Source organism: Oryctolagus cuniculus, chromosome 12 (assembly GCF_964237555.1).
Source record: "Oryctolagus cuniculus chromosome 12, mOryCun1.1, whole genome shotgun sequence".
Lineage (NCBI taxonomy): Eukaryota > Metazoa > Chordata > Mammalia > Lagomorpha > Leporidae > Oryctolagus > Oryctolagus cuniculus.
In genome coordinates this window covers 52262983-52283821 of record NC_091443.1, presented here as the reverse complement: position 1 = coordinate 52283821, position 20839 = coordinate 52262983, and the positions used below count along the sequence as shown (strand labels likewise).

Here is a 20839-nt window from a genome sequence, read left to right as displayed (position 1 = left end):
TCTCCACCTACAGTGCTGGCATCCCATAGTCCTGGCTATCCTCTTCCAATCCAGCTCTCTGCTATGGCCTGGGAAAACAGTAGAAGATGGCCCAAGTGCCTGGGCCTCTGCACCCATGTGGGAGACCTGAAAGAAGCTCCTGGCTCCTGGCTGCAGATTGGCTCAGATCCGGCCATGACAGCCATTTGGGGAGTGAACCAGTGGATGGAAGACCTTTCTCTATGTCTCTCTCTCTCTCTCTCTCTCTCTCTCTCTCTCATTGTCTATAACTCTACCTCTCAAATAAATAAATAAAAATCTTTTTTAAAAAAATGAGATTACATCAAATTGAGAAGCTTCAGCCGGCGCCGCGGCTCAATAGGCTAATCCTCCACCTTGCGGCACCGGCACACCAGGTTCTAGTCCTGGTCGAGGCGCCAGATTCTGTCCCGGTTGCCCCTCTTCCAGGCCAGTTCTATGCTGTGGCCAGGGAGTGCAGTGGAGAATGGCACAAGTCCTTGGGCCCTGCACCCCATGGGAGACCAGGAGAAGCACCTGGCTCCTGCCATCAGATCAGCGTGGTGCGCCGGCCGCAGCGCGCTGGCCCCGGTGGCCATTGGAGGGTGAACCAATGGCAAAAGGAAGACCTTTCTCTCTGTCTCTCTCTCTCACTGTCCACTCTGCCTGTCAAAAAAAAAATTTGAGAAGCTTCTGTACTACAAAAGAAACACTCAGGAAAGTGAAGAGGCAACCAATAGAATGGGAGAAATTATTTGCAAAATATTCAACTGATAAAAGATTAATAACCAAAATATATAAAGAGATCAAGAAACTCAACAACAACAAAACAAATACTCAGTTAAGAAATGGGCAAAGTACCTAAACAGGCATTTTTCAAAAGGAAATCCAAATGGCCAACAGACACATGAAAAAATGCTCAGATTCTGACCTCAGAATCAGTCCTTACGGCATTCAGATCTGGTTGAAAAGTCCAGGAGAGCATCTCAGGCATGGAAAGCCAAGACACTGCAGCAAAAAATAACCTACAATAAGGATCACTGTGAGTGAGACCCCAGTGGAAAGAAGGGGCTATCAAAGAAGGATGTATTTTTCTCTGAAGGGAGGAGAGAACTTCCACTTTGCATATGGCCCTATCTAAATACCAACAGAGTTTGTAGATGCAAAAGGATTAAATAGCCTTGGCAGCTCATGTCAAGAGCCCCGGGTGTTGGGGCCAGTGCTGTGGCTCAGCGGGTTAACACCCTGGCCTGAAGCGCCAGCATTCCATATGGGCACCGGTTCAAGACCCGGCTGCTCCACTTCCGATTCTGCTATGGCCTGGGAAAGCAGTGGAGGATGGCCCAAGTCCTTGGGTCCCTGAACCCACGTGGGAGACCAGGAGGAAGCTCCTGGCTCCTGGCTCTGGATCGGTGCAGCTCCAGCCGTTGCGGCCAGCTGGGGAGTGAACCAATGGATGGAAGACCTCTCTTTCTCTCTCTCCCTCCCTCCCTCTCCTCTCTCTGTGTAACTCTGACTTTCAAATAAAATAAATAAATCTTAAAAAAAAAAAAAAGAGCCTCGGGTGGTCACTGATGTCAAAAATAAGTGTTAATTGTTAAATCAACAACAGAAATCACTGTGCACTTACTCCTCATGTTGGACCTCTGTCCTTAATGAGGTGTACTATGAGAATTAACAATAAAACCTGTCTTCAAATATTATTTTATACTTTGTGTGTCTATGTGGGTGCAAACAGTGGAAATCTCTACTTAATATAGACTTGGTCTTCTGTATATAAGGTGAATTAAAAATGAATCTTAATGAAAAATTGAATGGGAAAGAGAGTAGGAGGTGGAATGAAAGTGGGGGAGGGAGGGCGCGAATGGGGGGAAGAAACAGTATATTCCTAAAAGCTGTACATACGAAATTTGTATTCATTAAAAAAAAACCTTAAAAAAAAAAAAAAGAAAGAAAGAAAGAGGAGCAAAAAGTGACTAGAGATCCCAAAGGGATTTTTATAAAAAGTTTATGGAGGCCAGCGCTGCAGCTCACTAGGCTAATCCTCCGCCTTGTGGCACCGACACACCGGGTTCTAGTCCCAGTCGAGGCTCCGGATTCTGTCCCTATTGCCCCTCTTCCAGGCCAGCTCTATGCTGTGGCCCAGGAGTGCAGTGGAGGATGGCCCAAGTGCTTGGGCCCTGCACCCCATGGGAGACCAGGAGAAGCACCTGGCTCCTGCTTTCAGATCAGCGCGGTGTGCCAGCTGCAGCGCGCCGGCCGTGGCGGCCATTGGAGGGTGAACCAACAACAAAAGGAAGACCTTTCTCTCTGTCTCTCTCTCTCACTGTCCACTCTGCCTGTCAAGAAAAAAAAGAAAGAAAGAAAGTTACTAAGAGAATTGGAATGATTAGCTATTATCATTAAAGATAGTGCTTAGGCTGAGGAATAGTGTGCCTTAAGACTTTAATAAATGTGGGTAACCCATCTCACAAAAAAAAAAAAAAGGCAAAGCAAAGAGAAGAGAAGAAAATAAAAAATGTTCAGGATCACTAGCCATCAGGGAAATGCAAATCAAAACCATAATGAAGTTTTACTTCACCCCCATTAGAATGGCTTTCATACAGAAATCAACAAACAACAAATGCTGGTGAGGATGTGGGGAAAGCCTACCCTAATCCACTCTTGGTGGAAAGGTAAACTGGTAAAACCACTATGGAAGACAGTATGTAGATAACTCAGAGATCTGAACATAGATCTACCATATGACCCAGCCATCCCACTCCTGGGAATCTACCCAAGGGAAATGAAATCAGCATATGAAAGAGCTATGTGTACCTCCATGTTTGTTGCAGCTCAATTCACAATAGGAAAGACATGGAATCAACCCAAATGCCCATCAACTGAAGACTGTATAAAGAAATAACAGAATATGTACACCATGGAATATTACACAGTGGTTAAAAAAAATCTGGTCATCTGCAACAAAATGGACGAAACTGGAAAACACCATACTTAGTAAAATAAGCCAGTCCCAAAAAGACAAATACCTTACGTTCTCCCTGATCTATGATAATAGAGCACCTAAAAGGTAATCTATAGAAGTGAAATTGACAGTTTGAGGGGCTGGCGCTGTGGCGCAGTGGGTTAACGCCCTGGCCTAAAGTGCCAGCATCCCATATGTGTGCCAGTTCGAGACTGGGCTGCTCCACTTCCAATCCAGCTCTCTGCTATGGCCTGAGAACACAGTAGAAGATGGCCCAAGTCCTTGGGCCCCTGCACCCACGTGGGAGACCCAGAAGAAGCTCCTGGCTCCTGGCTTCGGATGAGTGCAGCTCCAGCTGTTGCAGCCAACTGGGGAGTAAACCAGTGGATGGAAGAAATCTCTCTCGCTCTCGCTCTCGCTCTCGCTCTGCCTCTCCTCTCTGCGTAACTTTGACTTTCAAATAAATAAATCAATCTTTAAAAAAAGAGAAATTGACAGTTTGAGAAGCTATGACTTTGAATAGCCCTGTCTCGACTGTTGAGGAACAGTTTTTTTTTTTACACTATTTGTTGAACCATTTACTTAACTTAGAGTTAATCATATGTGTAAAAAGTTAATTGAAAATACATCTGAGTAAAAACTAAGAAAGGGAATAGGAGACAGAGGAGGAAGAGGGGTGGGAGAGTGGGTGGGAAGATGGGTACAGAGGGAAGAATCACCATGTTCCTAAAGTTGAAATTATGAAATGTATGAAGTTTGTATTCCTTCAATAAAAGGTTTCTGGGGGAAAAAAGAAGAGGAACAGACCAAAACCCGGTCTCTCCAACACCAAAAAGTTGGTCTTCTGCTAACCAGGAGGTGGACACCTTGATATTGGGACTTAGAAGCCTCCAAAACTGAAAAATAAATCTACCCTGTTACAGCCATCATCAAAGATTTAATGACAGCAGCCCAAGAAGACCAAGCCTCTCATCCTTCAGTCTAGGTTAGAATCTCCTAGGAGCTCTTCGTTAGATTGCTGGGAACACTGGTAATTAATTGTGTGTTGATTTTTTAATGCCTGTCTTCTTCACGGGATTCTGCTTCTGTATGTCTGCATTAAGAGCAGCCTCTGCACACAAGAACAACTCAACAAAAGTAGGATGAATAGTTTAAAATGTGTCCTTCATTGAAACAACTAAACTTCATTAGAAGTGCCTGTGCCTCTGAGGCACAACTAAGTAAACTTTTAGTTCCAAAGTTAAAGAAAAAAAAAAAAAAAGAACTAGGGGAACTTTCCACATCCCTAATACCCATAACAGTAATGAATCTCAAGGGAAGAACAACTCCATCCACCAGAAGATGAGACTCTCTAGATGGGTTGTTTCAGCTGTGTTCCTTTGTGGATTTCTGAGTTGCCATAGAGACCCAACAGAACCCCAAATAGTCCAATTGTGATGCCCACTCCACAGAGAAAAGTAGTGTGCCATCAATAGTTTCTCCTGAGTCTACTATGGGACATGGACCTGGAAGGCCACATACCATTAACCAGAAACAACTTAAGCTCAACAGTAAGTGAATTACATAGCTCTACATGAAAGGAAGTTAGTCTATTCATTTTAATGGGCAGAATGGAAGAACAATTAATTAGGCTTCTATGTTGATTTCCCCAGGAAAGTTGTTCAAAACCAACACTGTGGGAAGAGAACAAAGGCAACTCTAAGAGATCTGTGAACCCACAGGTTCAGGAAAAAAAACAGAGACAGCTCATTTCTGGGGACACCTGGCACATGCTAGTGACAAGAGAGTCAGGCAGCACTGCACAGGGAGAGTGCGTGTTGCAAACACAGAGAAGTGGTGACACACGCACTACAAACACAAGACTTGCCCATGTCCAAGACCTGCAGACCCTGCTGCAGCTCTGGAATCTCCTTTGAACATCTGGTGAGTCCCCCAACAACAGGGGTCCTCAGGCAACACTGCAGTGGAAACCAGGAATCTGTCATCAGAACCACCTAGGGAGACAACTGCACACCTCACCTGGTAGCTAAAGAGGTAAACTGCTTGTTGCAATTTTTGGAATGGAGAAAAGGGAACCCACTTCTTCAAGACACTCTGTCTAGAGCTAGTCATCTATTTTCAGTGCCCCTGCTGGGCCATGGGACAACTCACTTTGATCTTTTGATCATCCTCCATGTTTTCACTCACCTTCAGACAGTAAGTAATGGAGACCTTAAGCCTTTCCTACACTTTTATTTCCCCTTTGTTTCTCCTGAAATATTCTACTCAACTTCCACCCAAATAGGCTCAGTGTTTCTTTTATGATTTTAGATTGAAGTTAATTATGCAGCAAGAATAAATGTATTAACAAGAAGAAAGAAAAATGACCCACAATCTTCCCATCTTACAAGCCGTTCATTTTTTTTCATGATCATATCTAATCCACATAGATATGTGTTTTACTGAGAAATCGAGTGGTACGTTACTATTTCTCTGACTCAGCCTTATCACATGCTTGCTGCTCATGTCCTGGATGTACCAGCCTTTTCCCTACAGTAGTTTGCCTGAACCTGTCATTTGTACAAAGAACAACCATTGACAAGATTGCCTCATTCTTCATCCAGAACTCTGAGGACAAAGGCAGTGAAAAATCCAGAAATAAATAATCATTTTAAGCCAAAGATACACTCTCTAAAATTGAAGTGAGACCAATGTAGGGATACAAAATACATGATCTATAAACACAGCTCTGTAAACTTATAACTAATAAATGTAATAAAATATACTCAAGAGAAATACATCAAAATCTTAATAGAAGTTGCCTCTGTGAGGTTTTGGAGATTCTTATTATTCAGTTCCTTTTATTTCAACTTTAAGGATGAGCTGATAACACTTTTAGAATAAAGAGCTAATATTATGTTCCTGTCCCCTATGTGGCCAGCCCTGTGCTAAGTGTTGGGTGTATGATACCCATTTAAGAGCCAGGAGAACATTTCACATCAGTATTCTTACAATACTCAAGGTGGAAACAGAAGGTTGGTGAGATCAGTTAGTAAGTGATGGATCCCAGTTCCAGTCACAGGCTCTCTGACTAAACTAAATGCCTTCAGTAAAAAGCTCTTGAGCATGTATTTCACTGATGGCAGCATTAACTTCTGTGGCACTTGGATCCTGGATTTGCAAACACAAATATTTGGACAAATATGGGAAAAGATATCATCTGATATAAACAATTTTAACACAGCGTTTCTAACAGAAAAAAGGAGGGCCGTGGAAAACGAATTGGTAAAAACAAAACTTTTCCAATAAACAGATAAAATGGAGTCAAAATATAGGACTCGCTGCTGACTCACTGTGAGATGTGGGCAACCTGCCTGAAGAGGAAGAGTAGCGAGCCAGCAGCTCACAGGCATAGAGGACTTCTTCAGCCCAAATCCAACACTCACCCTCTTCCTCTCCAACCCAGGTTGTTCTCAGACCCTCCAGAACATCACCACTCCTGATGCTGAACACCTTTCATCAGCCATCCCCAGCGCAGGTCTCAGGAGCCATGGGGAACCACACCAGAATCACTGAGATTGTCCTGCTGGGGCTCTCAGATGCCTGTGAGCTGCAGCTGCTCATCTTCCTGGGGCTCCTCCTCACCTACCTCCTCACCCTGCTCGGGAACCTCCTCATCGTGGTCGTCACCCTCACGCACAGGCGCCTCCACACCCCCATGTACTACTTCCTCCGCAACTTTGCTGTCCTGGAGATCTGGTTCACCTCCATCATCTTCCCCAAGACGCTGACCAACATCCTCACAGGACACAAGACCATCTCCCTAGCAGGATGCTTTCTCCAGTTGTTCCTCTATTTCTTCCTGGGCACCACAGAGTTCTTCCTACTGGCAGCGATGTCCTTTGACAGGTATGTGGCCATATGTAACCCCCTGCGGTACACCACCATCATGAGCAAAAGGGTGTGTGTCCAGCTGGTGCTCTGCTCATGGATCACAGGACTCATTCTCATTCTTCTTCCAAGTGTCATCATATTTAACCAACCATTCTGTGGCCCTAATGTCATTAATCATTTCTTCTGTGACAGCTTTCCACTCATGGAACTCATATGTGCAGACACAACTCTGATAGAGCTTCTGGGTTTTGTGACAGCCATCATCAGCTTACTGGGCACTCTGTGTGTGACAGCCACCTGCTATGGCCACATCGTCCACACTATCCTGCACATCCCCTCAGCCAAGGAGAGGCAGAAAGCCTTTTCAACCTGCTCCTCCCATATCATTGTGGTGTCTCTCTTCTATGGCAGCTGCATCTTCATGTACATCCGGTCAGGCAAAGGTGGCCAGGGGGAGGGCTGGAATAAGGTGGTGGCATTGCTCAACACTGTGGTCACTCCAGTGCTCAATCCCTTCATCTACACTCTGAGAAACAAACAGGTAAAGCAGGTGTTTCGGGAGCAGGTGAGCAAGTTCTTCTCATAAATCTGTAGAACCAAGGGGCTGAGTAAATATTCCAGAGGAATAAAAAAAGAGGTGGGGGAGTCTTTTAAAAATTCATAAACTGTATGTGTTATGGAAAAAAACCTGTGGAATCAAGACCATTTTCCATCTAAAAAGAACTATCTTCTAATTCCATTTGTTCTGAAAGGTTAAAGTACTATTTTATTGGATCCCTAAAAACACTGAGTCTTTCCCATTCAGAAAAATCTCTACACCTGCCCCAGAACATGAGTTCTTTGAGAACAGAGACTTACTCTGTGGTTCACTAAAAGCTTCCAAGAAATCCATTATGCTGTGTTATGTCATCATGGTGCCAGGCACTACACCACTCAGCATAAGCTCAGAAGCTCTACGGATTCTAAAGGACGGAATATATTTAGAGATTCATTTACTTATTTTTGAAGGGGTTACTAGTGGGAGAGAAAGTGAGATATTCCTACCACTGTTTCACTCCCCCAGGTGGCTTCAATGGCCAGCACTGGGCCAGGCTGCAGTCAGGAGCCAGGAGCTACATCCAGGTCTCCTACATGGGTGGCAGGGGCCCAAACCCTTAGCAGAGAGCGATATCAGAAACGCAGTTGCCGGGACATGAACTGGTGCCCACATGGGATGCTTGCATCCCAGGTGGTGGCTTTACCCACTATGCCACAAAGCTGGTCCCAAACACTTGTATTAATTCTGTGATTTGAAAATATTTGTTCATTTCATTTAAGTCTACTGGATTTTCCAACACAACACAAGTTCTTTAAAAAAAAAAAAAAAAGATTGGGGCTGGCGCCGTGGCTCACTTGGTTAATCTTCCGCCTGCGGCGCCGGCATCCCATATCAACACCGGGTTCTAGTTCCGGCTGCTCCTCTTCCAATCCAGCTCTCTGCTGTGGCCCGGGAAGGCAGTGGAGGATGGCCCAAGTGCTTGGGCACCTGTACCCATGTGGGAGACCAGGAAAAGCACTTGGCTCCAGGCTTCAGATCGGTGCAGCGCGCCAGCCATAGCAGCCATTTGGGGGATGAACCAACAGAAGGAAGACCTTTCTCTCTGTCTCTCTCTCTCTCTCTGTCTAACTCTGCCTGTCAAAAAAAATGCAGTGGAAAGCCTTAACAACAGACTCAATGAAGCAGAAGAAAGAATATCCAGGGGCTGGCACTGTGGCATAGCAGCTAAATCCATCCCACCTACAGTGCCGGCATCCCATATGGGTGCCAGTTGGAGTCCCAGCTGCTCTACTTCCGATCCAGCTCTCTGCAATGGCCTGGGAAAGCAGTAGAAGATGGCCCACATCCTTGGGCCCCTGCACCCACGTGGGAGACCCGGAAGAAGCTCGGCTCCTGGCTGTGGATTGGCGCAGCTCTGGCTGTTGCGGCCTTTTGGGGGGTGAACCTGTGGATGGAAGACCTCTCTCTGTAACTCTGCCTTTCAAATAAATAAATCTTTTTTTAAAAAAATAATATCTGAGTTAGAAGACAAATCTCTGCAAATTTTACAGTCATGCCAAAAAAAGAGAAGAAGAAATCAGAAAACTAAAAAACAGTGCTAGAGATTTATGGGATGCTATCAAATGACCCATCATACAGGTCTTAGGAGTTCCTGAAGGTGTAGAAAGGGAGAATGGATTAGAAGGACTTTTTACAACTGCAGAAGCCCAGTATCTACACTTCAGAGTCCTGCCCAGACCCTGATAACCTTCCAGGTGGTCCCAGCCCTTCCCCAAGGGAAAGCTCTCTCCTCAGCACCAAATGAGTTACCTGGCCTGATAACACTGAGCAATAAAACCTCTACATTCTCCTACATGGCAGGTGCCCTGGGGGAAGCCCCACTCACCAGCACCAGCAAATGTGGGGAGGAATTTCCTAATTTACACTCACCAAACCTTTTGTCCTAGAGGAGGAAGAGGAGAAGGGGAAGGAGAAACCTGGACCCCTTTTCCCTATTAAGACCTTGTCTAAACAAAGTACGCACTCAGCTCTCAGCTCTCTGCTGAGCCACCCATTCAACCATGTAACCTTGCTTTCCCCCGATCTGAGTGACAGGGCACTCTCTCTGTCCCTTCCATTCTTTTTTTTTTTTTTTTTTTAATTTGAAAATATTGATTTTATTTGAAAGGTAGAGAGAGAGAGAAAGACAGACTGACTGACTGACTGACAGAGAGAGATCTCCCGTCTACTGGTCACTTCCCAAATGCCTGTCGCTCCCCCATTCGCGGAGGAATGACACTAAACCCTGCGCTGTTCTTTTGTCTGCCCGGCTCTTCCCGGGTTAGCTGCCGGTCCCTCACTCGCGGAGGAACGACGCCGTCCCGGGTTAGCTGCCGGCCCCTCCACCTCCGTGGAGGGGCGGCACACCCCACCGCTATCCCCGCTTCCACGGAGGAGCGGCACACCACCGGCCAGCTCTCTTGGGAGGCTGCTCAGATGTTCCTCAGGTGTTCCTGGTGTGTCCCTTCCATTCTGAAGGATGCACTGTCCCCAATGAAACCTAGCTACTTTCCAAAGGGTGGGGGGGTGAGTTTAGTGAAATAATTACAGAAAATGTCTCTGTTTTGGAGAAAGGGACGTCCAAGTACAGGAAACACATAGAACTCCTAATAGACATGACCAGAAAAGATCTTCACCACAACATATTGTAGTCAAATTCTCCACAGTAAAACATAAAGAAAAGATTCTAAAACATGCATGAGAGAAATGCCAGATTACTTTCAGGGGATCTTCAATTAGACTCACAACTGACTTTTTTTTTTTTTTTTTTTTTTTTTGACAGGCAGAGTGGACAGTGAGAGAGAGAGAGAGAGAGAAAGGTCTTCCTTTGCCGTTGGTTCACCCTCCAATGGCCGCCCCAGCCGACGCACCACGCTGATCCGAAGGCAGGAGCCAGGTGCTTCTCCTGGTCTCCCATGGGGTGCAGGGCCCAAGGACTTGGACCATCCTCCACTGCACTCCCGGGCCACAGCAGAGAGCTGGCCTGGAAGAGGGGCAATCGGGACAGAATCCAGCGTCCCAACCGGGACTAGAACCCAGTGTACCGGCGCCACAGGCAGAGGATTAGCCTACTGAGCCTTGGCACCGGCCAACAGCTGACTTCTCATCAGAAACCTTATAGGCTAGGAGAAAAGATATATTCCAAGATATATTCCAAGTCTTAAGAGAAAAAAGCTGTCAACCCAGGATACTGTACCCTGCCAAGCTATCACTTAGAAATGAAGGTGAAATAAAGACCTTCCATAAAAAAAAAAAAAAAAAAGAAAAAAGAAACTGAAAGGATTTGTAGCCACTCGTCCATCATTACAAAAGATATGATATGCTACACATGGAAACATGATCATCACTATGAAAGAAGCTGAAGGCAGAAAATTTCCCAGTAAAAGTACAAAGGAAATCCAAAGTAAACAATAGAAATATTTATGGAAAAATGGCAAGGCCAAGTTGTTACTTATCAATAGTCATCTTGAATGTAAATGGCCTCAACTCTCCAGTTAAAAGATACAGACTGGCTCTCTCAGATCTGATTCCTCTCTCAGATCTGGTTCTTTATGAGAGGAGCTTGCTCACCTGCTTCTGAAACACCTGTTTCACCTGTTTGTTTCTCAGGATGTAGATAAAGGGAGTGAGCACTGGGGTTACCACGATGTTGAGCAAAACTACCACCTTGTTCCAGCCCTCCCACTGACCACCTTTGCCTGACCGGATGTACATGAAGACGCAGCTGCCATGGAAGAGAGACACCACAATCTTGTGGGAAGAGAAAGTTGAGAAGGCTTTCTGCCCCTCCTTGGCTGAGGGGATGTGCAGGATGGTGTGCAGGATGTGGCCACACAGCAGGTGGCTGTCATACACAGAGTGCCCAGTAAGCTGACATTGGTTTTTACAAAAATCAGAAGCTCTGCGGCCCGTGCTGTGGTGTAGTGGGTAAAGCCATCGCCTGCAGTGCCGGCACCCCATATTGGTGCTGATTCAAGTCCCAGATGCTCCACTTCTGATCCAGCTCTCTGGAAAATCAGTAGTAGATAGCCCAAGTGTTTTGGCCCCTGTGCCCACGTGGGAGACCTGGAAGAAGCTCCTGGCTCCTGGGCTTCCGTCCAGCCCAAACCTGGCCATTGCAGCTGTTTGGGGAGTAAACCAGTGGATGGAAGATTTCTCTCTCTCTGCATCTGCCTCTACCTCTCTGTAATTCTGCCGTTCAAATAAATAAATAAATCTTTGCTTAAAAAAAAAAAAACTCAGAAGCTCTATCAGAGTTGTATCTGCACATATGAGTTCCATGAGTGGAAAGTTGTCACAGAAGAAATGATTAATGACATTAGGGCCACAGAATGGTTGGTTAAATATGATGACACTTGGAAGAAGAATGAGAATGAGTCTGTGATCCATGAGCAGAGCACCAGCTGGACACACACCCTTTTGCTCATGATGATGGTGTACCGCAGGGGGTTACATATGGCCACATACCTGTCAAAGGACATCGCTGCCAGTAGGAAGAACTCTGTGGTGCCCAGGAAGAAATAGAGGAACAACTGGAGAAAGCATCCTGCTAGGGAGATGGTCTTGTGTCCTGTGAGGATGTTGGTCAGCATCTTGGGGAAGATGACGGAGGTGAACCAGATCTCCAGGACAGCAAAGTTGCAGAGGAAGAAGTACATGGGGGTGTGGAGGCACCTGTGCGTGAGGGCGACAACCACAATGAGGAGGTTCCCGAGCAGGGTGAGGAGGTAGATGAGGAGAAGCCATAATGTGTTTTCTAGAATTTTCAGGATTTGTTTCAGTAACAAAAAAATTTCAAAGATACTCAAGAAAGAAAAATTCTAGGAGTTTTACTCTATCACTCTTCCTAGTCATCACCCACTCCTAATTCAACAATTTTTTCCTGCCTTCATAGCACCTATTAAAGGGAATCAGTTTAGGGTCTGCGCACGGCTCACTAGGCTAATCCTCTGCCTGTGGCGCCGGCACCCCGGGTTCTAGTCCCTGTTGGGGTGCGGGATTCTGTCCCGGTTGCTCCTCTTCCAGTCCAGCTCTCTGCTGTGGCCCGGGAAGGCAATGGAGGATGGCCCAAGGCTTGGGCCCTGCACCCACATGGGAGACCAGGAGGAAGCACCTGGCTCCTGGCTTCGGATAGGTGCAGCGTGCCAGCCGTAGCAGCCATTTGGGGGGTGAACCAACAGAAAAGGAAGACCTTTCTCTCTGTCTCTCTCTCACTGTCTAACTCTGCCTGTCAAAAAAAAAAAAAAAAAAGAATCAGTTTAATTATAACATTATATTATAAGAACTTCACTCTTTTTTATTCCTATATTTTCTGTTCACGTCCTTTTCTTTCTTTTCTGTTCATTTCTTCTGGTTGTTTGTTTGTTTGTTTGTTTGTTTTCCAGAGGGAGAAAGAGAGAGCTCCCATCCACTGATCTACTAGCCAAATGTCTGCAACAGCTGGGCTAAGCCAGGTGGAAGCTGAAAGCCGGGAACTCGATCTAGATTGCCCATGTGGATGGAAGAGACAAAAGCATCTGCGCCATCACATTTGCCTCCCAGGATTTGCATTAAGCAAGAACTGAAACCAGGAGCCAGAGCTGGAATCAAACCAAGGCTCTCCAGTGTGGGACACAGGTATCTGAACTGGCATCTTAATGCTAAACTAACTGCCTGCCCCAAAACAACATTGTTTTTATACTCATATCCCATTAGTTTATCTTTGTTTAATTCAAATATGAGTAATTACAGTAAAAATCCACTTATCAAAGAGAGGTTCAGAAACGAGTAGCCAATTAACGTTAAGTCAACTGATGGAAGAGAAGTGTGAGTGTACAGGAGCCTCCTGGCTACAAAGGCTCAGTATGCTGTGGACATCAGCTAGCCAGTAGGCAATTCTGCACAGGGTCTGAGGACACAATCACTGCAAACAAACTGCCCGTGTGCAGACAGAGCTCAGGCACCTGTTAGCCATTTGATCTTGAGCAAGTAAGATTTCTTTGTATCACGGGTACACAAATGGAGATAATAATAGTATCTACCTCATAAAATCTTTATGATCACTAAGCGAGTTTGTATTTATTAGACTGTATGTGACAGGTCTTGATACAGAGAGTCAGCGCTGTTCTTTTATTGCTTCTCAAAGGTGATTTCCCTTCCCCCCCTTCCTCTTTTCCCTTCTTTCCTCCTCTTTCTTTCCTTTTAGAAACTTAATTGTCTTTAAAGAAGAATCCAAGCATGATACATATTTTGTGAGCTCTTAGACATACCTATAACTTACGAGACATAATAATATCCTCCATTAAATACACTAAAAGGAAGTGATCCTTGAAAACAAGTTTTACTATTAAGCTTCAATGTACAACTCTTTGGGTACAGAGGTCCTGCATGGGAACAGTGACTCTTATTGTTAACTTAACAATTAACACTCTTATGTATGACATCAGGGATCACCCAAGGTTCTTGACATGATCTGCCTTGGTTTTGGAAGCCTTTTGGATCCACTAGCTTGACAAGGCCATAAGCAAAATGGAGTTCTCTCCTCCCTTCAAAGGAAAGTACATCCTTCTTTGGTGGCCCCTTCTTTCCACTGAGATCTCACCACAGCGGTCCTCTATGTAGGACATTTTTTGCCACAGTGTCTTGGCTTTCCATGCCTGAAATGCTCCCCCTGGGCTTTCCAGTCAGATCAAGTGCCTTAAGGGCTGATTCTGAGGTCAGAGTGATACTAAAGTGACAGTCATTCTATGAGTCTGCTCTATGGACTGCTTCCATGTTGGAGCCTTCACTCTTTTTTTTTTTTTTAAGATTTATTTTATTTATTTGAAATACAGAGTTAGAGAGTGGTAGAGAAAGAGAGAGAGGTCTTCCATCTGCTTTTTCACTCCCCAGATGACCACAATGGCCAGAGCTGCACCGATCTGAAGCCAGGAGCCAGGAGCTTCTTCCAGGTCTCTAATGTGGGTGCAGGGGCCCAAGGACTTGGGCCATCTTGTACTGCTTTCCCAGGCCACTAGCAGAGAGCTGGATTGGAAGAGAGGCAGCCAGGACTCAAACCTGTGCCTATATGGGATGCTGGCACTTCAGGCCATGGCGTTAACCCACTGTGCAACAGTGCCAGCCCCAGTCTTCACTCCTTTTTGATCCTATTATTGTTTCCATACACTTAGTCCTATTTATATGATCACTTTATGTCACTTTATCACTTAATCCTATCCATTTGGTCTTTATAACACTTAAGCTGTTATTTTTATCAGCCAACTTAAAGGATTTTGGGGTCCTATGGCAATTTGTTTAGCTGTACCTTAGAAGTGAGTCCGTAGGAAAGTATGTAGGACTATACTGCTTTACAGTTATGAACTTCATACATTTCAAAATTACAGGTTTAAGATCTTGGTAATTTTTCCCACCATGCTTGTCCTCCCACCCACACTCCCAGCCCTCTCCCTCTTCCCTTTCTTATTCTCTATTCTTTACTAAGATCTATTTTCAATTAACTTTATACATATATGATTAACTCTAAATTAAGTATAGAGTTCAATAATTCATATGAAAGAAAAAAGAGATAAGGAAAATATTATAAAGGAAAAGAACCAAAAATATAGAATAAAAAGGGGTTCCTCAACAGTGAAGGGAAGGGCTGTTCAAAATCATTGCTTTTCATAGTGTCAATTTCATTCGTACATGTTGCCTTTTAGGTGCTCTATTAGTTATCGCAGGTCAGGGAGAACATATAGAATTTGTCCCATTGAGACTGGCTTATTTCTATAAGTATGATGTTTTCCAGTTTCAAACATTTTGTTGCTAATAACCAACTTTTTTTTTTACTGTTGTGTAGTATTCCATGGTGAACGTATCCCATAATTTATTTATCCAGTCTTCAGTAGATGGGCATTGGGTTGATTCCATGTCTTTCTTATTGTGAATTGAGCTGCAACAAATATGGAGGTACACATAGCTCTTTCATATGCTGATTTTTCATTTCCCTTGGGTAGATTCCCAGGAGTAGGATGGCTGGGTCATATGGTAGGTCTATGTTCAGATCTCTGAGGTATCTCCACACTGTCTTCTATAGTGGTTTTACCAGTTTACCTTTCCACCAAGTGTGGATTGGGATACTCTTTCCCCACATCCTCACCAGCATTTGTTGTTTGTTGATTTCTGTATGAAAGCCATTCTAACTGGGATGAGGTGAAACCTTATGGTGGTTTTGATCTGCATTTCCCTGATGGCTAGTGATCCTGAGCATTTTTTCATGTGTCTGTTGGCCATTTGGATTTTCTCTTTTGAAAACTATTTAAGTACTTTTCCCATTTCTTAACTGGATTTTTTTTGTTTTGTTGTTGTTGAGTTTCTTGATCTCTTTATATATTCTGGTTATTAATCCTTTATCAGTTGTAGAGTTTTCAAATATTTTCTCCCATTCTGTAAGTTGTCTCTTCTCTTTGCTGATTGTTTCTTTTGCAGTGCAGAAGCTTATCAATTTGATGTAATCCCAAACTCAATGTCTTGTAGGGTTTCCCCAATGTCCTCCGATAATTTGATGGTGTCGAATTGTAGATCTAGGTCTCTAATCCACTTTGAGTGGATTTTGGTGAAAGGTGTTAGATAAAGGTCTTGCTTCATGATTCTGTATATGGCAATCCAGTTTTCCCCAGCACCATTTGTTGAAGAGACTGTCCTTGCTCAGGGGTCATTTTAGCACCTCTGTCAAAGATTGGTTGGTTGAAGATATTTGGATTGATTTAGGGTGTTTCTATTCTGATCCATTGGTCTATCCATCTGTTTTTGTACCACTATCAGGCTGTTTTGATGAAGACTGCCCTGTAATATATCTTGAAATCTTTTGTTGTGATGCCTCTACCTTGTTTTTTATTGTATAAGATTGCTTTAGCTATTTGGGGTCTCCTGTGTTTCCATATGAATTTCAACATCATTTTTTCTGTATCTGATAAAAATGTCTTTGATATTTTGATTGGTATTGCATTGAATCAGTAAATTGCTTTTGGTAGTATGGACATTTTGATGATATTGATTCTTCTAATCCATGAATATGGAAGATTTGTCCATGTTTTTGTATCTTATTCTATTTCTTTCTTTAATGCTTTGTAATTCTCATTGTAGAGATCTTTGACATCCTTAGTTAAATTTATTTCAAGGTATTTGATATTTTTGGTAGCTATTATTAATGGGACTATCTTGGAAGCTCTTTCTCAGCTGTAGCATTGTCTGCATAGAGAAAGGCAATTGATTTTTGTGTGTTGATTTTATATCCTGCTACATTTCCAAACTCTTCTATGAGTTCCAATAGTCTCTTAGAGGAGTCTTTTGGATCCCCTATATATAGGATCATGTCATCTGCAAATAGGGATAGTCTGACTTGTTCCTTCCCAATTTGTATCACTTTGACTTCTTTTTCTTGTCTAATGCCTCTGGATAAAACTTCCAGGACTATATTGAAAAGCAGTGGTGAGAGTGGGCACCCTTGTCTGGTTCCAGATCACTGTGGGATTGCTCTCAACTTTTCCCCATTCAATGGGACACTGGCCATGGGTTTGTCATATATTGCTTTGATTGTGTTGAGAAATGTTCCTTCTATTCCCAATTTTCTTAAAGTTTTATCATGAAAGAGTGTTGTATTTTGTCAAATGCTTTCTCTGTGTCTGTTGAGATAATCATATGATTTTTATTCTTCAGTTTTTTAATGTGATGTATCACATTGATTGATTTGCAAAGTTGAACCACCCTGCATACCAGGAATAAATCCCGCTTCATCCCGGTGGATGATCTTTCTGATGTGTTGTTGGATTCAATTGGCTAGTATTTTGCTGAAGATTTTTGCATCTATGTTCATCAGAGAGATTGGTCTGTAGTTCTCTTTCTCTGTTGTATCTTTTTCAGGTTTAGGAATTAAGGTGATGCTGGCTTCATAGAAAGAATTTGAAAGGATTCCCTCCCTTTCAATTGTTTTGAATAGCTTGAGAAGAATTGGAATTAGTTCTTCTTTAAACATTTGGTAGAATTCAGCAGTGAAGCCATCCGGTCCTGAGCTCTTCTTTGTTGGGAGGGTCTTTATTATTGATTTGAGTCTGTTTGGTTATTGGTCTGTTTAGGTTTTCTATGCCTTCATGGCTCAATTCAGGGAGGTCATATGTGTCAAGGAATCTATCCATTTCTTCTAGATTCCCGATTTGTTGGCATACAGCTCTTTGCAGTAATTTCTGATGATTCCTTTTATGTCTGTGGTGTCTGTTGTTAAAATTCCTTTTTCATCTCTGATTTTACTAATTTTGGTCTTCTCTCTCCTGTTTTTGGTTAGTTGGGCCAATGGTGTGTCAACTTTATTTATTTTTTCAAAAAATCAGCTCTTCATTTTGAAATCTTTTGTGTTTTATTGGTTTCTATTTTGTTGATTTCTCCTCTAATTTTAATTATTTCTTTTTCCTACTAGTTTTGGGTTTCGTTTGCTGTTGTTTTTCAAGGTCCTTGAGATGCACTGGTAGATCATTTATTTGGTGAATTTCCAATTTCTTGATAATTTCTTGATATAGGCTCCAATTACTAGAAATTTGCCTCTTAACACTGCTTTGGCTGTATCCCATAAGTTGTTGTTTTGTTTTTTTTGTTTTGTTTTGTTTTTTGACAGGCAGAGTGGACAGTGAGAGAGAGAGACAGAGAGAAAGGTCTTTCTTTGCTGTTGGTTCACCCTCCAGTGGCCGCCACGGCCGGCACGCTGCGGCCAGCACACCGCGCTGATCCGAAGGCAGGAGCCAGGTGCTTCTCCTGGTCTCCCATGGGGTGCAGGGCCCAAGCACTTGGGCCATCCTCCACTGCACTCCCTGGCCATAGCAGAGAGCTGGCCTGGAAGAGGGGCAACCGGGACAGAATCTGGAACCCCGACCGGGACTAGAACCCGGTATGCCGGCGCCGTTAGGCGGAGGATTAGCCTAGTGAGCCACGGCGCCAGCCTTCCCGTAAGTTTTGATATGTTGTATTGTCATATTCATTTGTTTCCAGAAATTTTTTATTTCTCTTTTGGTTTTTTCAATGACTCACTGTTTGTCCATGAGCACCTTGTTCAGTCTCCATGTGTTTGCATATGCTCTAGGGATTCCTGAGTTGTTGATTACCAACTTCATTCCATTGTGGTCAGAGAATATGCATGACATGATTTTGATTTTTTTGAATTTGCTGAGACTTTACAAACTTTTAACAAATTATATCCTATATATAGCAAAAAAATAACACATAATACATTTTTGACCAAGTAGGGTTTATCCCACAAATGTACAATATAATATTATTTTTTAAAAATCAATGATTGATTTTCCTAAGTGCTAACAATAAGCAATCAGAAAAATGAAGACTTTTTGAATACCATTTATAAAAGCATAACAAAATATGAAATGAGTGAATCTGACAAAAGATGTGCAAACCTTATACATAAAAAAAACTACAGGCCGGCGCCACAGCTCAATAGGCTAATCCTCCACCTGCGGCACCAGCACACCGGGTTCTAGTCCCGGTCGGGGCACCGGATTCTGTCCCGCTTGCTCCTCTTCCAGTCTAGCTCTCTACTGTGGCCCAGGAAGGCAGTGGAGGATGGCCCAAGTGCTTGGGCCCTGCACCCGCATGGTAGACCAGGAGAAGCACCTGGCTCCTGGTTTTGGATCAGCCAGGTGGTGCGCTGGCGGCCATTGGAGGGTGAACCAAAGGTAAAGGAAGACCTTTCTCTCTGTCTCTCTCTCTCTCACTGTCCACTCTGCCTGTCAAAAAAAACTACAGTACTGAAAGAAATTAAATACCTTAATAATAAAAGGGAAATATATTATGTTCATCTGTTGGAAGAAATAGTATTATTAAGATGCCATTTTCCCCAAGTTTATCTATGAATTTGATATATTCCAATCAAAATTGCAGAAGGGTCTTTTTTTGTAGTTTTTGGCTTTTTGTAATTTTTGAGAGGCAGAAAAAGAGAGTTATAATGTACCTCTTTGCAGATTCATTCCTAAAATGCCCACAAGCACCAGGAATTCAATCTAGGTCTCTCACACGCATGGCAGAACTCAATTACTTGAGTCATAACCACTGTTTCCCAGGGTTTGCATTGGCAGGAAACAGGAGTCAAGAACTAAAGCCAGTTACCAAATCCAGGCACTCTGGTGCAAGGCATGGGTGTTTTAACCAGCATCTTAACCATTAGACTAAATAAATACCCCAAGAAGTCTTTTTTTGTAAAAATTAATAATATGATTCTAAAATTTATATAGAAATTCAAAAAATCTAGACTAAACCAATTTCAAAAGGTTACAGGATTTTCATAATTATTTTTGTTATGGTTTTGTGGAAATATATATATATAATGTCAAAATTCATCAAATTGTGAATTTTAAGTAAGTTAATTAGGGCACAGGTATTTGACTAGCAGTTAAGCCACCAGTCAGAAGGCCCACATCCTATAACAGAGTGCCTGGATTCAAGTCATGGCTTTGGTCCCTGATTCTAGCTTCTTGCTAACATACACCTTGGAAGGCAGCATGTGATAGCTCAAATAATTAACTCCCTGCCACTCGTATAGATGAGTTCCTAGATCCTAGCTTTGGCCCAGCCCAGTGCTGCCTTTTCAGGCATTTGGGGAATGAATCAGCAGACGGAAGCTCTCTCTATCTATAATCCATCTATCTATCACCTCCCTTGTGTGTCTCTCTGCGTCTTGAATTAAAAAAAAAAAAAAAGGCATTCAAACTGTGGTTAAATTCACAAAGACCAAACCCAGATAGTTTTAAAGGCAGGCTTAACCATTTGTAGCAATTTTTTTTTAATATTCCCAAAATTCTATGGCATTCCTCCAGCAAGAAATGGACTCTGTTCTATCTCTTCCCCTTGAACCTGGGCTCTGAATCCTTGAGTAACAGAACACATTAGATGTGACACTATGCCTGTGTCAGGCCCTGACCTTGAAATCCTGGCAGCTTTCCCTCTCTGTCTTGGGAATGCTTGCTTTTGGAACTCAGCCACTATTCTTGAGAGAATACCAAGTGGCCACACAGAAGGGGTTACATGTAAGTATGCAGCCAACAACGCACTGAGGTCCCAGCCAACAGTCACCATCAACTGACAGGTAACGAAACAAGCCTTGAGATGATTCCAGCTGCATCTTCCCCATCCTAGCCTCTGAGCTGCCCCAGCTGTGGCTACCCGAAGGAAAAATAAGCTAGCCCACTAAGCCCTGCTCACATGACAGATCTTTTTACTCAGTGTGAAGAGGTGTTATGCAGTAAGAGGTAACTGAAATGTTATTCTGTTACTACCCACTGCCCCAGACTAAGAAAAAAGCCAAAAAAAAAAAAAAAAAAGACCAAATAGGAAACCAATTTCTGTCTCAGTCCATTTTGTGCTGCTAAAAACAGAATATCTAAGGTGACTTATAAAGAACAGGAAAAAAAAAA

The 20839-nt window shown here is 43.3% G+C and overlaps 2 long non-coding RNA genes and 1 pseudogene across 3 annotated transcripts in view; 1 reads left to right on the top strand and 2 right to left on the bottom strand.

Moving 5' to 3' along the window:
• The window catches only part of LOC138844649 (uncharacterized), a 103233-nt gene that overhangs the window by 45839 nt on the left and 36555 nt on the right, over positions 1-20839 (bottom strand). The gene's annotated exons all lie outside the window — the stretch shown is intronic.
• On the top strand, positions 3673-13097 carry LOC103351171 (uncharacterized). 2 transcript variants are annotated; one of them, XR_011380811.1, is made up of 3 exons: positions 4355-4512; positions 4615-5158; positions 12797-13097. It is a non-coding gene; the product is annotated as an uncharacterized lncRNA (long non-coding RNA). The 2 variants fall into 2 exon arrangements; XR_011380812.1 differs by lacking the exon at positions 4615-5158 and having other exon boundaries at positions 3673-4512.
• LOC100343333 (olfactory receptor 6E1-like) lies at positions 10690-12162 on the bottom strand (annotated as a pseudogene).